At 43.1% G+C, this 16,046-nt stretch overlaps 1 long non-coding RNA gene and 1 pseudogene across 1 annotated transcript; one reads left to right on the top strand and one right to left on the bottom strand.

Annotated features, from left to right (window-relative positions):
* The first annotated feature begins 1,450 nt into the window (after positions 1 to 1,450).
* On the top strand, positions 1,451 to 14,430 carry LOC139942898 (uncharacterized). The gene is made up of 2 exons (XR_011786712.1): positions 1,451 to 1,939; positions 13,276 to 14,430. It is a non-coding gene; the product is annotated as an uncharacterized lncRNA (long non-coding RNA).
* LOC139943369 (uncharacterized) lies at positions 3,836 to 5,078 on the bottom strand (annotated as a pseudogene).
* Positions 14,431 to 16,046: the final 1,616 nt, after the last annotated feature.

Here is a 16,046-nt window from a genome sequence, read left to right on the forward strand (position 1 = left end):
GTTATAACACATGATAATTCCATCTTTTTCATCTTGACCGGCGCCTTTGAGTGGTTTTACACCCGAATTTAGTGCGCCATTATGAATGCTGTGTAATTAGTATTATTATTATTTAACAAACTATACTTGTGACAATGGTATAATATAATTATCAACTATTAAAGGCATTCAAAAGCAACTCTAACAAAAGTTGCAAACCCCTAAATATTATCCCAGATTCAGAAAAGACGCGATGTTTGCATACATTTGAAATGGTTCACATCCTACACAACCCATCTTACTAAACTAAACACGCTCTACTAGACGAATCCATCCACTCTCACTCATGCAACTTCAAGCCTCAGGACAACAATAAATACGCCAACACTTTTGTCCCTCCCATGTGTGGATCACACTGGAATTAATGGACTCCCCCACAATATCCTAGACTTAAAAGACTACAAAGCCTTCAAGGCAGCGATCAAAGCACTTTAGACATTTCCACTAGGTCATTGGTCAGGTCATAAAACTCTGATGCGATGCGAGTGCCGTTTTTGTATATAAAATGCAGATCCAGTGATCCAGTATGCAACGGATGTTGATGACTGAACTAAAACGGGCAAAGAATTACATTTAGGTCAGCATCTGCTGCTTGCAGGTATATCTCCCTCCGGATATCACAGTGTTTTGCATCGGATCACCTTCAACAAATAGATTGTATAGTTATAAGTTAACTGGCAATAAGACGGTTTTGGCGGGAAATAGGCTGCCATCTTTAAAAATGGCCGTCAGATCATCTTGGATTTTTTCTTGCTCGTTTGAAAAAAAAATCCTGTGAAAAACAAATAAAATTGTTACTTTGTATAGAGTGTGCAAAAGTATTTTAGGGGAAAAACGGTATTTTTTAATTTATGCGAATTATGCATATTTCCCCTGCCTACTTGTTTTTTACTTTTGTGGATATATGTTTTAGGAGACACTTGCAAAAAAAATCATTTATGTTGCAATTTTGTTCTAGATCATCAGCAAGCCATTGAGCTTAGATTGACTAGACACTAGTTCCCATTCAGTAAACTAAAGATGGTTCGAGGACACTTTAAAGGAACACGTTGCCTTGGATCGGTCGAGTTGGTCTATGAAAAGCGTTCTGCAACCGTTTGTTTATAAAATGCATATGGTTAGAAAGATGTTTTAAAAGTAGAATATAATGATCCACACAAGTATCACTCAAAATTGCACGGTTTTCATTTTACGTCGCGAACTAACACGGTCGGCCATTTATGGGAGTCAAAGTTTTGACTCCCATAAATGGCCGACCGTGTTTGTCGACGAGGTAAAACGAAAACCACGCAATTTCGAGGCATATTTGTGTAGATCATTGTATTCTACTTTTACAACATCTTTCTAACCATATCGATTTTATAACAAACGGTTACAGGACGCTTTTCAAAGACCAACTCGACCGATCCAAGGCAACGTGTTCCTTTAAAGGACAGTGTAAAGTCTAATCCAACGAGGTTGACCCCGCCCTCAAGGTCGAACACGTGTACGCGTGGCATAAATAAAGTGACAATCAGCAGCTCGACGGCGATCGAGGGTGCTTATCATAGAGAGCTCTAGCTCGCAGTTTTAGACGACGTTTGATCTTCAGCAAGAAGTTTCTCCAGCAGAAGTGTTGAACACGGTTGACGTGTCGGATAAAATAAAACGCATTGTAAAGCCATGTCGAATGCTGATGACTATGAACATTATAACTACGACCCACCAGTGCCTGGAGGGGCTGGTACAAAGGGCAGAACGAAGCGTGAAACTTCAGATAAACAACAGTCACACGAAAGCAAACAGCATGGAACGAAAGATGCTAGGAAAGCTGAACAGCAGATCACCAACGCTGAGACTAAGCAAAAGGAAAAGATGAAAAAACAGAATATCAAAGAATAACGCGTGGATGTTAACAATGGTAAGCCTATTTCATATTAAACTAGCTAGACATTGAGAGTTTGTGAACAAACTCAAAGTGTTCCGTTTCCGGGAGTAAAAACCTGGTGTAATTAAAACAAATATTGCACATTGCTTTGTTCACAACCAAGATTTGTAATAAATGATCAAAATTGCACAAATTGTCAAAAAAACATGATGACGTCATCATGACGTCATTTCGAGTTCAAGAAATTAATGTTCTTGTCATCACCAAGTGTCCAACGTACTTAACTTTCCGCTGTTTGACTTGAAGTTTAGCTTGAAGTTCCACTCTGTTGCTCGCTTGACGAAAAGGAAAATGGTCCATGATCCTGTCATGCTGTGCTTCATCTTTGCAGGCAACTAGAATGTCATCCATCACTGCACGAGCGCCACCTATGCCTTCGAGCATTGTATCCATGATGCGATGGAATATCTCTGGCGCACTTTTGATGCCAAATGAAAGTGTCAGCCATCTAAAGTGTCCGACTGGCATGTTGAACGTTGTCAGTAGGCTTGACTCGCAGTCTAATTTGATTTGAAGAAATCCTGACTTAAATTCAATTCAATTCAATTCAATTGTTTATTGTCACACGTAACAATACATACATGTACAGTGAAATTCACTTTGGCTTGCGAGTCTAAAAATATTTAAAATTACAAAAATTACAAAAAATACAGAAAACCCTTAAACCACATAGGCATACAATAACGAACAAATAAACAGTATGCGCACATTATGCAGAGAGACAATAACAGTTACGAAATTGCGAACCCCCAAAAACAAATTAAAAAGAATTAATCATTAAAACCCTAACCCCCTAAGCATTTGTACCAGAATGCATTCAAAACCCATCATACTCCAACAGGTTACTTACTAGAACAGTACACAACTCATCATATTTCAACAGCTTATGTACTGGAAGAGTACACAACCTATCATTATCCAACGTTGGGAGGTGTATATCTTGGGTATCGCCAAGAGTGCTTCCATGCGAGTAGGTTGTCTGTATCGAGTTCGGAAGTTCTTGCCTCCTGAGGCTACTCTCTACCTAGTACAAGACAACTAAACATCCCCTCATGGAGTACTGTTGCCATATTTGGGCTGGAGCTTCTGCCTACCTTTTTTCTTTACTGGATCAAGTACAGAAGCGCATTGTTAACCTGGTTGGAGAAGAGTTACGATCTATACTACAACCCCTTTCGCACCGAAGGTCTGTAGCCAGCCTCTGCCTGTTTTACAGATATTTCCATGGTAAATGTTCCACCAGTCTATCCAACTTGTTCCTCCTGTCAGGGTGTTTGAGCGCAAGACCAGGCTTTCTGCTTGTTCTCATTCTTATACTGTGGCTGTGCCGAGATGTAGAACAAAGTAGCTTTTTCCCTCAGACTGCATCTCTTTGGAACTCCTTGCCTGGTGCATGTTTCCCTTCATCCTATGATCTTCCATCTTTTAAGAGGAATGTCAATTCCTACCTTCAGCTCCACTGAGTTTCTGCATCATGTCTATGTTTTCTTCCTTGTAGCCCTTAACCTAGAGTGGCTTTTAGCCTTGTTTTGGGCGACTTGCATAAAAAAATAAATATTAAAAAAACGGTTCAGAGCTGTTGGACTATGATTGAGTGGGTTCTTTTGTAATGTGTCTTGCTTGACTATATTAACCCTACAGTAAAAAAACCACACAATTATTATTGGTGGATTTTTTTTTTTTTTTTTAGGGGGCTCAGCGTAGTCGCAAATCACTTTTGCTCTACCCTAGAATTGGGGAATTGGTACCACACCTGGTGGTTCACAATGTAACTGCCATCATTGCCCTTTTTTTTCCTTTTTATAAATATTGTTTGTGAATGAGTGGAGGGGGAAGTGAGGCTTTGTTTGAAGGAGAGCTCGGTGTTACTCAAGTTGAGCTTGACGTGGTGTTCGTCTCTGTGAGGCCTGCTGCGTGGTACTTCAAGAAGCATTCCCCTGGGCAAAGGTTGACCCCACAAACTGGACAGCCTCTTCTCGTCGTTTTCGGCAGCCCTGACTTGGTGGTGATGTTGTGTTGCCTGCACCAACTGCACTATCTTGCGTTCTTGCCAGGCATCTTGGTGGAGTAGTGCCCTCCACTGTTGTGGGCTGGTACTGGTTGAGAGCCACTGAACTGTCGTGGGGTGGTGCCTTTTGAGTAGCCCTGGATGAGGTTGGTCGCCACTTCCAGGATAAACTTGGCATGAGTCACCTTAGGGGTATGCTCTGGCTCTGGCTCCGAACTGTCGCTGTCACTGTCAATGGCTGGATGGTGGTGCTTATAAGAAGCCAAGAGTTGACTCTGGCAATGTCGATGAGGAAATACAAAATGGAGCGCCACCACAGTTGAGACTTCCGGGCACAGGTGTGATAGGACTGCAGCTTCGTCAGATACCGATGGGCCTTGTCACGGATGAGCTCGGGGTCTTTGGCAGGGTCATTACAAGCGATGTGTTGGTTGAGCGTGTCGAACTGATTTCGCTTCATGGTTGTTGCGATCAGTCTGTTCTGGAGCCCGGGATGAGTTGACCAATAATTCTTGTAATCGTTGATCTTGACAAGGCCCATCAGCATGTGGATGCCGAACCACGCTTTGACCTCATGGATAGTGGTACGGAACTTGTTGCTTGCAGTGAGGTTCACATTGGTCCAAGTCACCACCATCTGAAGGAGAGAGAGAGGGAAAAACTTCAAGAAGTAGTCGATTGGCGCCTTCTTCTTCTTGAAGGTTGGTCCACTATGTCGTTTCCCCTTGAAGTTGACGTCTTCTAGAGTTCTCGTCCAGCCTCCCTCGTCTAGAGCATGGTCTTCTTGGTATTCAGATGGAGGGTCCGGGTTCGAGTCGGGCTTGATGAAGGTCTTCTTTCTCCGCTTTTTTCGTGGCTTTTGTACGGCCCTGCACCCCCTTCATCCCCACTGTCTCCCTCGTCCTCTCCTGTGTCGTCAGGCCTAGCCTCTTCTTCTCCCTCCATGGCCGACTCCTCTTCACAGCATGGAGACTCGTCTCTGGCCTGAGCCATGGCCCTGTCCAGGAACTCCTCCTCAGACTCCGAGGTTTCCACTATGGCCCCGTACCCTCTGGCCATGCTGACACCAGCCTCTCTAGCACTGTATCTCGGGGCACTCCTCATGGTTTGGTCTTCCTGTCTTCGGAGCGCAGTGCGGCTAAGTGTGGGCTTCACTTCCCCTTCCCTTGCTTCTTTCCTTCTTTTACTTTTCCCTGCACCTTCTTCCCTCCTTCATCTCTGCTCTCGTGGGTCGTTTTTCTCTTTCTCTTCCCCATCATGGAGCCGAAATGTCTCTGCCTCTCCTGTGCTCAAACGCTGCTGTAAGTTTCTCACTTCTCGAGAGGTCATCTTGACTCTGGTCAGTCAATGTGAGACTGGGGGCGATACTCAGAAAACACCCATATTTAAATAGCAAACATTGCTATTGTTATTCTAATAATTATGTAACATTACATCATAATGACTTTGTGTACTATTGATATCAAATATACATGTAATACAGTTCTTTTCAATATTTTAATTGCTATTCAACAAATACAATAAAGTTCTGCAAACACTAAAACACCCCATGGCATAAATGGTATGTTCTAGTTGTATTGTGCTATGTGCAATGACAAAGATACCTGAGAACAATAACTGCCTTTATTATTTGTTTGTTACAACAGCAGGTTGTCCATGTTTAGATATGGTAATTAAGTGCACCCAACAAAGCACTTAACCACTGGAACTAGTCCCTCCCAATAGAGGTCAAAGCGTACCCACTGAACCATGTCAATTCCATGGTGTACATGTAGACGCTAATTCTCAGCCAAAGTCCAACACTGTTGCAAACTACACCTACTGTACATGTACCACCTTCCACACTCGGCCAAAGTCAAACACTGTTGCAAACTACACACTACCACCTTCCACACTCAGCCAAAGTCAAACACTGTTGCAAACTACACACTACCACCTTCCACACTCAGCCAAAGTCAAACACTGTTGCAAACTTCACACTGCCACCTTCCATACTCAGCCAAAGTCCATCAGTAGTACCTTGACTCATTGGTACTCAACCATCCATAGTCCAACAGCAAAGCCAGCTTTCACAGTACTAAACCATCCAAATTCCAACAATACAATCTGTTTGATTTTGGCAGGCCTGGGGTGGTTAGGGTTTTAAGAAACCTTATTGCACTGGGATAAAAACTATTGCGAGTACGTTTGGAGTAGGCTCTGATCGCTCTATATCGCTTACCTGATCTCATTAATTCAAACAAACTATTCGCAGGGTGAAATTCATCCGAAGTAATAGATCTAGATTTCTTCAGAACCCGAGCAGTATAAAGTTTATCCAAAGCATGAAGTTCACGACCAATAATAAAGCTAGCAGTGCCGGCTACATGATTGAGGCGTTTTCGGTCATCTGCCGTGGTGTAGCCATACCAGACATTGATCGAGAGTGTCAAAATACTCTCAACAACTGCCCGATAAAATTTACCAGGAAACTTTGGCTGACACGAAAACTCCTCAATCTTCTAAGAAAGAACAACCATTGCTGGGCCTTCCTAACAATGGAATCAACATGAGTCACCCACTTAAGATCATTATGGTGTGCACTCCTAGAAATTTAAAAGAGTTGACAATTTCCACTTCAGATCCATTAATATTCAACTTTGTCTGGGTTTCTTCTAAAGTCTACAATAATTTCCTTAGTTCCTTAGTCTTTTGAACATTTAATTCTAAGTTATTGTCGTGACACCATTCAACTAAATGATTAACTTCATCACGATACATGGAATCATCCTTAAAAATAAGTCCACCTAATGTAGTGTCGTCAGCATATTTTACCATAAAATTATTAACAGAGTTTACTTCACAATCATGCGTTTACTTCACAATCATGCGTAAACAATGAGTACAGCATTGGAGATAAAATACATCCTTGTGGCGCTCCTGTACTTAGGACAAGTGACTTAGAGAAACATTGACCAATTCTAACCTTCTGTGAGCGATCCAATAAAAAATCTAAAATCCATCGACACAAAGAATGGTTAAAATTCAAAGTTATAAGTTTATCATACAATTTAAAAAGAGATATGGTGTTAAACGCCGAACCATAATCCACAAATAAAATCCTGCAATAGTTAGGGACGTTCTTATCGAGGAACTGAGATGCTCTGAATAAAGACCATGATACTGCATCGTCAACTGACCTGTTAGCCTTGTACGCAAACTGGAAAGGGTCTAATTTAGGCAGCAGCTGAGATTGGATGAAGTTGCTAATTAAAGTTTCAAGGCATTTCATTACAATTGAAGTAAGAGCTACAGTCGTTAAGGCAAGTAACTGGTGAACGTTTTGGCACAGGAATGATGGTTGATTTTTAAAAAACATTCGGAACATGGCAAGTTTTCAAAGACCAACTGAATAATTTACATAAAAAGTCATTACAATATCTGAGAAGTCTTGGGGTGATGCCGTCTGGTCCAGGTGCCTTGTTGATTTTTAGCTGACGTAGTACACGACGAGTGTCTGCGAGTCAATCAATGACGGAGAATACTTTGGTGTTCGGAACTGCCGCTACTATTTCTTCAACTGTCGGGATGGGGTAGTACCCCCATTTAATGGCTTTGTTCAAATCCTTCGGTTCGGTACATATTCTGATTTTCCCATTCTTGACCAATGTCACCATCGAGCTAACCCAGTCTGTGGGCTCTGTGATTTTGGTAGTATGGCCATCTCGTTCCATCTCTGCTAACTTGTCGATTATCTTTGATCTTAGTGCCTGTGGTTGTCTCATCGAGGCCGTGTACTACTGGTGTGACAGTCGGGTCTATTTTCAGTGAGTATGTTCCTGGGAGTGTACCAGTTGTTTTCTTCAGCTCTGGATATTCATCTATGCTGTGGATTCTTGGATGAGTCGTAGCTGTTGGCTAGCTGTTCCAGACAGGAGTGGCGGCTTTCTGCTGGAATTAACAACATAATACGGAACATCCACTGATTTGTTCTTGTATACTGTGTTGGTATCTTCACGCATCCTTTCACATCTAGGGGGTGATTGGAGTAAGACTCAAATTTCTGAGTTGTTGGCTGTAACTTCACATCAGAGCCAATGGTGATGAAGATGTTGTGTGGCATGATACTTTGGACAGCGCCGGTGTCTATTTGCGTGCGCACAGATTTGCCAGCTACTTTAACAGTCTCATAACATTCATTGCTATTGTTATCTCCCACTGAGCTGATCAGATGAGCATAATCATTGTTGGATGCATAGTCGATCTCTGTCTCATCGGCCAGATGTGTTGACTTTCGTTGGCAGCACACTGCTGCATAATGATTTAACTTGTGACAGATGCTGCATCGTTCGTTTTTAGCTGGGCACTTACTATGTGTTGAGCTATATCTGCATTTGTTGCATAATTGGTCGCTTGATTGGGCACCTTGGCTGCTTTTCCCATACCTCTGCTGCGTCCTTTTGGCTGGGGAGCGTCCGTGTTGAGGTTTTCTTGTATTTCCTCCTGTGTGCGGTTGTTCAGCTGATTTTGAGAAGTGGCGTTTCTCGACGGAGTGGAGTCTTCTTCCTTGCTGATGATTTTCAGGCTTTTTTGTGATGTTTCATGATTTTGCCCAATGCTTATAGCTATGTCTAAGGTTAGCTCATCACCTTTGTCAAGACACTTTGCTCTCACTCTAGAATCCCTCTGAAGTGACGTAGTTCTAGAGAAAAAAAGTAATGTTTCACAAATTTAATTTTGAGACCTCAGAATAAGATTTTGAGGTCTCGAAATCAAGCATCTGAAAGCACACAACTTCGGGTGACAAGAGTGTTTGTTCTTTCATAGTTATCTCACAACTCCGACAACCAATCGAGCTTAAATTTGTATAGGTTTGCTATTTTATGCAATATGTTGAGATACACGAAGTGAGAAGACTGGTCTTTGAAAATTACCAGAGTGTCCAGGTCTTTAAGGAAATGTTTTTGTCCATACCCTCCAAATTGCAATCAGGTATCGATTTGAAATGTGTTTCAAAGTTTTCCCACTCACGCGTAGATTCAAAAAGATGATATGTAACTCTTAAAACAACGTCCAGTTGATGGGTTTAAACAATAGCAAACTTGAGTTCCCATAACTCCTTATAATGGTGCGTTTCATGAAACTTGAATCACACTTTGCCATTGACGTAGATCCTCAAACTCATATTGAACAAAAAACTCTTCCAGTTGAGTGAGCTAAAACAATGACAAGATTAATGACCATAGGCCTGACTTCTCTTTGCAATAATGTAGGCCCCCTATCCATTTGAAATGTTTACAATTTTGTTCACTGACAGACATGTTCATAAAAGATTAAAACTTTTAGGCCTTATGAGAATTTTAATATGGTTTCAACTGGGCTAAAACAATAAAAGCCTTTCATGTCCATAACTCCATTACAACTATTTTTCAACTTGATTTTTGTTTTTTTGCCACTGATTAAAAAAAAGAATAAACTAACAAAAAAACTGTTTCCATTTGAGCAAGCTTACAATGAAAGCCCTTGTGAACATCCATGTGGACATCCATGAGTACCTTGTTTGGTAGATACAAGTATGTGTGCCATATTAGACTCCAATATTATTATTATTATTATTATTATTGTCCTTGTATTAAATTGAAACTTGTATCAAACAAGTCATGCAGATTCATATCAATTAAAGCCATTGGACACTTTCGATAAACAGTAGTGGTCCAAAGGCCCACCCTTCGTGTATCACAACTTATATATCAAATAACAAACCTGTGAAAATTTAGGTTCAATCGGTCATCAGAGTTGGGAGAAAATAACGGGAAAACCCACCCTAGTTTCTGCACGTTTCGCGGTGTCTGTTTAAAATAAATCCGTAATTCTGAATTGATAATTGTTTTAATGTTTTCTCAAAAAGTAAAGCATTTCATGGAATAATATTTAAAGAGAAGTCTTTCACCATTACCTTCTGTAAACCCTGTAGCTTATTTGTAAATCTGTGAACTTTTTTTTTCTGTTCCAAAAGTGTCCAATGGCTTTAAGAATATATAATCTCATAAAGGAAATGCAAAAATGCATAAAGAACAACAAAAATATAAAAAAGTTCAAAAGTGCAAATCTTATCATTTAGAATAACTTTTACTTCTGTTTTTATCTATGTAAAATATTGAGCCCATCACCCCAGCCCTTCAACCAACCAGTCCCCATACACCTATACCTAGCCCTTCAACCAACCAGTCCCCATACACCTACATGTATACCCAGCCCTTCAACCAACCAGTCCCCATACACCTATACCCAGCCCTTCAACCAACCAGTCCCCATACACCTATACCCAGCCCTTCAACCAACCAGTCCCCATACACCTATACCCAGCCCTTCAACCAACCAGTCCCCATACACCTATACCTAGCCCTTCAACCAACCAGTCCCCATACACCTATACCTAGCCCTTCAACCAACCAGTCCCCATACACCTACATGTATACCCAGCCCTTCAACCAACCAGTCCCCATACACCTATACCCAGCCCTTCAACCAACCAGTCCCCATACACCTATACCCAGCCCTTCAACCAACCAGTCCCCATACACCTATACCTAGCCCTTCAACCAACCAGTCCCCATACACCTATACCCAGCCCTTCAACCAACCAGTCCCCATACACCTATACCCAGCCCTTCAACCAACCAGTCCCCATACACCTATACCTAGCCCTTCAACCAACCAGTCCCCATACACCTATACCCAGCCCTTCAACCAACCAGTCCCCATACACCTATACCCAGCCCTTCAACCAACCAGTCCCCATACACCTATACCTAGCCCTTCAACCAACCAGTCCCCATACACCTATACCTAGCCCTTCAACCAACCAGTCCCCATACACCTATACCCAGCCCTTCAACCAACCAGTCCCCATACACCTATACCCAGCCCTTCAACCAACCAGTCCCCATACACCTATACCTAGCCCTTCAACCAACCAGTCCCCATACACCTATACCCAGCCCTTCAACCAACCAGTCCCCATACACCTATACCCAGCCCTTCAACCAACCAGTCCCCATACACCTATACCCAGCCCTTCAACCAACCAGTCCCCATACACCTATACCTAGCCCTTCAACCAACCAGTCCCCATACACCTATACCCAGCCCTTCAACCAACCAGTCCCCATACACCTATACCTAGCCCTTCAACCAACCAGTCCCCATACACCTATACCCAGCCCTTCAACCAACCAGTCCCCATACACCTATACCTAGCCCTTCAACCAACCAGTCCCCATACACCTATACCTAGCCCTTCAACCAACCAGTCCCCATACACCTATACCTAGCCCTTCAACCAACCAGTCCCCATACACCTATACCCAGCCCTTCAACCAACCAGTCCCCATACACCTACATGTATACCCAGCCCTTCAACCAACCAGTCCCCATACACCTATACCCAGCCCTTCAACCAACCAGTCCCCATACACCTATACCCAGCCCTTCAACCAACCAGTCCCCATACACCTACATGTATACCCAGCCCTTCAACCAACCAGTCCCCATACACCTATACCCAGCCCTTCAACCAACCAGTCCCCATACACCTATACCTAGCCCTTCGACCAACCAGTCCCCGTACACCTATACCCAGCCCTTCAACCAACCAGTCCCCATACACCTATACCTAGCCCTTCGACCAACCAGTCCCCATACACCTATACCTAGCCCTTCGACCAACCAGTCCCCGTACACCTATACCCAGCCCTTCAACCAACCAGTCCCCATACACCTATACCCAGCCCTTCAACCAACCAGTCCCCATACACCTATACCTAGCCCTTCAACCAACCAGTCCCCATACACCTATACCCAGCCCTTCAACCAACCAGTCCCCATACACCTATACCCAGCCCTTCAACCAACCAGTCCCCATACACCTATACCCAGCCCTTCAACCAACCAGTCCCCATACACCTATACCCAGCCCTTCAACCAACCAGTCCCCATACACCTATACCCAGCCCTTCAACCAACCAGTCCCCATACACCTATACCCAGCCCTTCAACCAACCAGTCCCCATACACCTATACCTAGCCCTTCAACCAACCAGTCCCCATACACCTATACCCAGCCCTTCAACCAACCAGTCCCCATACACCTATACCCAGCCCTTCAACCAACCAGTCCCCATACACCTATACCCAGCCCTTCAACCAACCAGTCCCCATACACCTATACCCAGCCCTTCAACCAACCAGTCCCCATACACCTATACCCAGCCCTTCAACCAACCAGTCCCCATACACCTATACCCAGCCCTTCAACCAACCAGTCCCCATACACCTATACCCAGCCCTTCAACCAACCAGTCCCCATACACCTATACCCAGCCCTTCAACCAACCAGTCCCCATACACCTATACCCAGCCCTTCAACCAACCAGTCCCCATACACCTATACCCAGCCCTTCAACCAACCAGTCCCCATACACCTATACCCAGCCCTTCAACCAACCAGTCCCCATACACCTATACCCAGCCCTTCAACCAACCAGTCCCCATACACCTATACCTACATGTAGGTATTCATCCTGATCCCCTGTGTCACTTTCATTTAAAACCAATGTCAATGTCCCCAACCCTGACATCAGTTGATCAAATTATTGGTTTTTCTGTAGACACGGATACATGTTCGATCCGGATAATGTGCTCTGGACCTTTTCACACTACCGGTACAACTTTTCTACGCGGTGTCGATCCGGATTGGGGCTTTATCCGTGTCGAAACCAAATATGCCCAGGAGGTGGATTGATAAATCTCTATCTGTGATCACAAGCCGTAGTGTGAATACCTGCGAAATATTTTTAGATCCATTTTGAATGTGCGTGCGGCGTCATCCGCACTCTACGCAACCACTCGCGGCGCGACGGGTCTTGCTTTGATCTATGTGTAAGACATTGCAGTGTAAAAAAACAATCGCACAATATCCGGATTGAAAGTTGCACGTGTAACCAAAAAGCTGATTTCGTGCAGAGCTACATGTAGCGTGAAAGCGAAGCTGTTTGTATCCGTGTTGAAATTTTATGGAACCAACACGGACCCTATCCGGATAAGGTTCGACACGAATCGAAGGTCGATAGTTTGAAAAGGTCTATAGATAGTCTAATGGGAGATCAGTACATCTTGCAATGGCAAGTTTTCTAGTGTCACCTTGGCCAATTTGAGTGTTGTTCTAGTGTTGCTACGTATATTGTATGTAGTTTTCTTTTTAATTGTGGTGGTTCATGGGTTTGTCTTGCTATTTCAACATTATCATATGTTTTCTTTATAGGTTCAACACAAACTTTAATATGTGATGAGTTGTACTGCAAGCTGATGGGGAACCAATGTGCTAAACCTGCCTGACATCATGTATAAAAGATTCATCTTGAACTCAATAACTGGCAATCCAACCCTGTCTGGAGATAAGAAGCAAAGCAGTAATTATTAGGTTTAATCAAATCATAGTTAATGTTAAATATAATTAATTTATGTGTACTTGTAAAGTACAGCATTTATAATCAGCAGTACAGACTTTGAAATGAAAGTGCCATTTATAAATGTGCCTTATTGTATTTTGCTCAGCACTGTTATTAGAACCATGTAATTTACCAATCATCAGTAACTGAACTGATAGGTCCTGAAATGTCTTTCAGGTTGCAACTGATATACAAATTTAAAGGTAAAGATTAAACAATAAAGTATGAACTTATTGAAGACTATGTGAAAATGTAACTTGTCATGCCACTGTTGCTTAAAGCCACTGGGGACTTTTGGTAATTGTCAAAGACAAGTCTTCTCACTTAAACCTCAACTAATTGCACAAAACAACAAACCTGTGCAAATTTGAACTCAGTTGGACGTCAAAGTTGCGAGATAATGGAAGGAAAGACACCCTTGTCAAACAAAGTTTTTTTCTTTTCTTCAGATGCTTGATTTCGGGACCTCAAAATTCTATTTCTGAGGTCTCAAAATCAAGTTTGTGGAAAATTACTTCTCTCTTGAAAACTACATTACTTCAGAGGGAGCCGTTTCTCACAATGTGTTATACTACATGTATCTCAGCTCATCATTGCTTGTTACTAAGTAAGTTTTTATGCGAACAATTATTTTGAGTAATTACCAAAAGTGTCCACTGCCTTTACTTGTTCTATCTTCTTTGGCTGTTGAGTCAAACAACAAACAGCCAAACAAGTTAACAAAAAAATTAACAATTATTCATTTGAGAAGTTTGCAGTATTACTATGTGAAAATCTCTTTTGAGTATGTGTTGGTTCTGGGAAAGAACCTCTCTTCCATGTACGTGTACTTCCACAATGCAAAGTTTCAAATCCTACTTATTGTGTTCAATATTATATTATAGTTCATGTATAATGGTCTTAGTCTTACATATGTAGCTAATAACAAACTTGGCTAATAAACATGTCTTCTGTGACATCAAGCTCAATTAACTTGCTGTCTTGAATTCTCTCTTGAGGCCTCATACGGTAGGACAAGGATTTGACAAATAAATTCATGTCTTAAAAGTGCAGTTACATATAAAAGGTTGAAATGATACGTCCTTTTCATAAAACACAACCACTGTGCAACGAATTGCAGTATGTGGGGAGTCATGCAAAGTGACCTTGTTGACTGTTGCTAAGGGTTGCAGTATGTGGAGTCATGCAAGGTGACCTTGTTGACTGTGGCTATAAGAGTTGAAGTATGTGGGGAGTCGTGCAAGGTGACCTTGTTGTCTGTGGCTAAGGGTTGCAGTATGTGGGGAGTCGTGCAAGGTGACCTTGTTGACTGTGGCTATAAGAGTTGAAGTATGTGGGGAGTCGTGCAAGGTGACCTTGTTGTCTGTGGCTAAGGGTTGCAGTATGTGGGGAGTCGTGCAAGGTGACCTTGTTGACTGTGGCTAAGGGTTTCAGTATGTGGGGAGTCATGCAAGGTGACCTTGTTGACTGTGGCTAAGGGTTGCAGTATGTGGGGAGTCGTGCAAGGTGACCTTGTTGACTGTGGCTAAGGGTTTCAGTATGTGGGGAGTCATGCAAGGTGACCTTGTTGACTGTGGCTAAGGGTTGCAGTATGTGGGGAGTCATGCAAGGTGACCTTGTTGACTGTGGCTAAGGGTTGCAGTATGTGGGGAGTCATGCAAGGTGACCTTGTTGACTGTGGCTAAGGGTTGCAGTATGTGGGGAGTCATGCAAGGTGACCTTGTTGACTGTGGCTATAAGAGTTGAAGTATGTGGGGAGTCATGCAAGTTGACCTTGTTGACTGTGGCTAAGGGTTGCAGTATGTGGGGAGTCGTGCAAGGTGACCTTGTTGACTGTGGCTAAGGGTTGCAGTATGTGGGGAGTCATGCAAGGTGACCTTGTTGACTGGCTAAGGGTTGCAGTATATGGGGAGTCATGCAAGGTGACCTTGTTGACTGTGGCTAAGGGTTGCAGTATGTGGGGAGTCATGCAAGGTGACCTTGTTGACTGTGGCTAAGGGTTGCAGTATGTGGGGAGTCATGCAAGGTGACCTTGTTGACTGTGGCTATAAGAGTTGAAGTATGTGGGGAGTCATGCAAGTTGACCTTGTTGACTGTGGCTAAGGGTTGCAGTATGTGGGGAGTCGTGCAAGGTGACCTTGTTGACTGTGGCTAAGGGTTGCAGTATGTGGGGAGTCATGCAAGGTGACCTTGTTGACTGGCTAAGGGTTGCAGTATATGGGGAGTCATGCAAGGTGACCTTGTTGACTGTGGCTAAGGGTTGCAGTATGTGGGGAGTCATGCAAGGTGACCTTGTCTGTGGCTAAGGGTTGCAGTATGTGGGGAGTCATGCAAGGTGACCTTGTTGACTGTGGCTAAGGGTTTCAGTATGTGGGGAGTCATGCAAGGTGACCTTGTTGACTGTGGCTATAAGAGTTGAAGTATGTGGGGAGTCGTGCAAGGTGACCTTGTTGTCTGTGGCTAAGGGTTGCAGTATGTGGGGAGTCATGCAAGGTGACCTTGTTGACTGGCTATAAGAGTTAAAGTATGTGGGGAGTCGTGCAAGGTGACCTTGTTGTCTGTGGCTAAGGGTTGCAGTATGTGG

Source organism: Asterias amurensis, chromosome 10, assembly GCF_032118995.1.
Source record: "Asterias amurensis chromosome 10, ASM3211899v1".
NCBI lineage: Eukaryota > Metazoa > Echinodermata > Asteroidea > Forcipulatida > Asteriidae > Asterias > Asterias amurensis.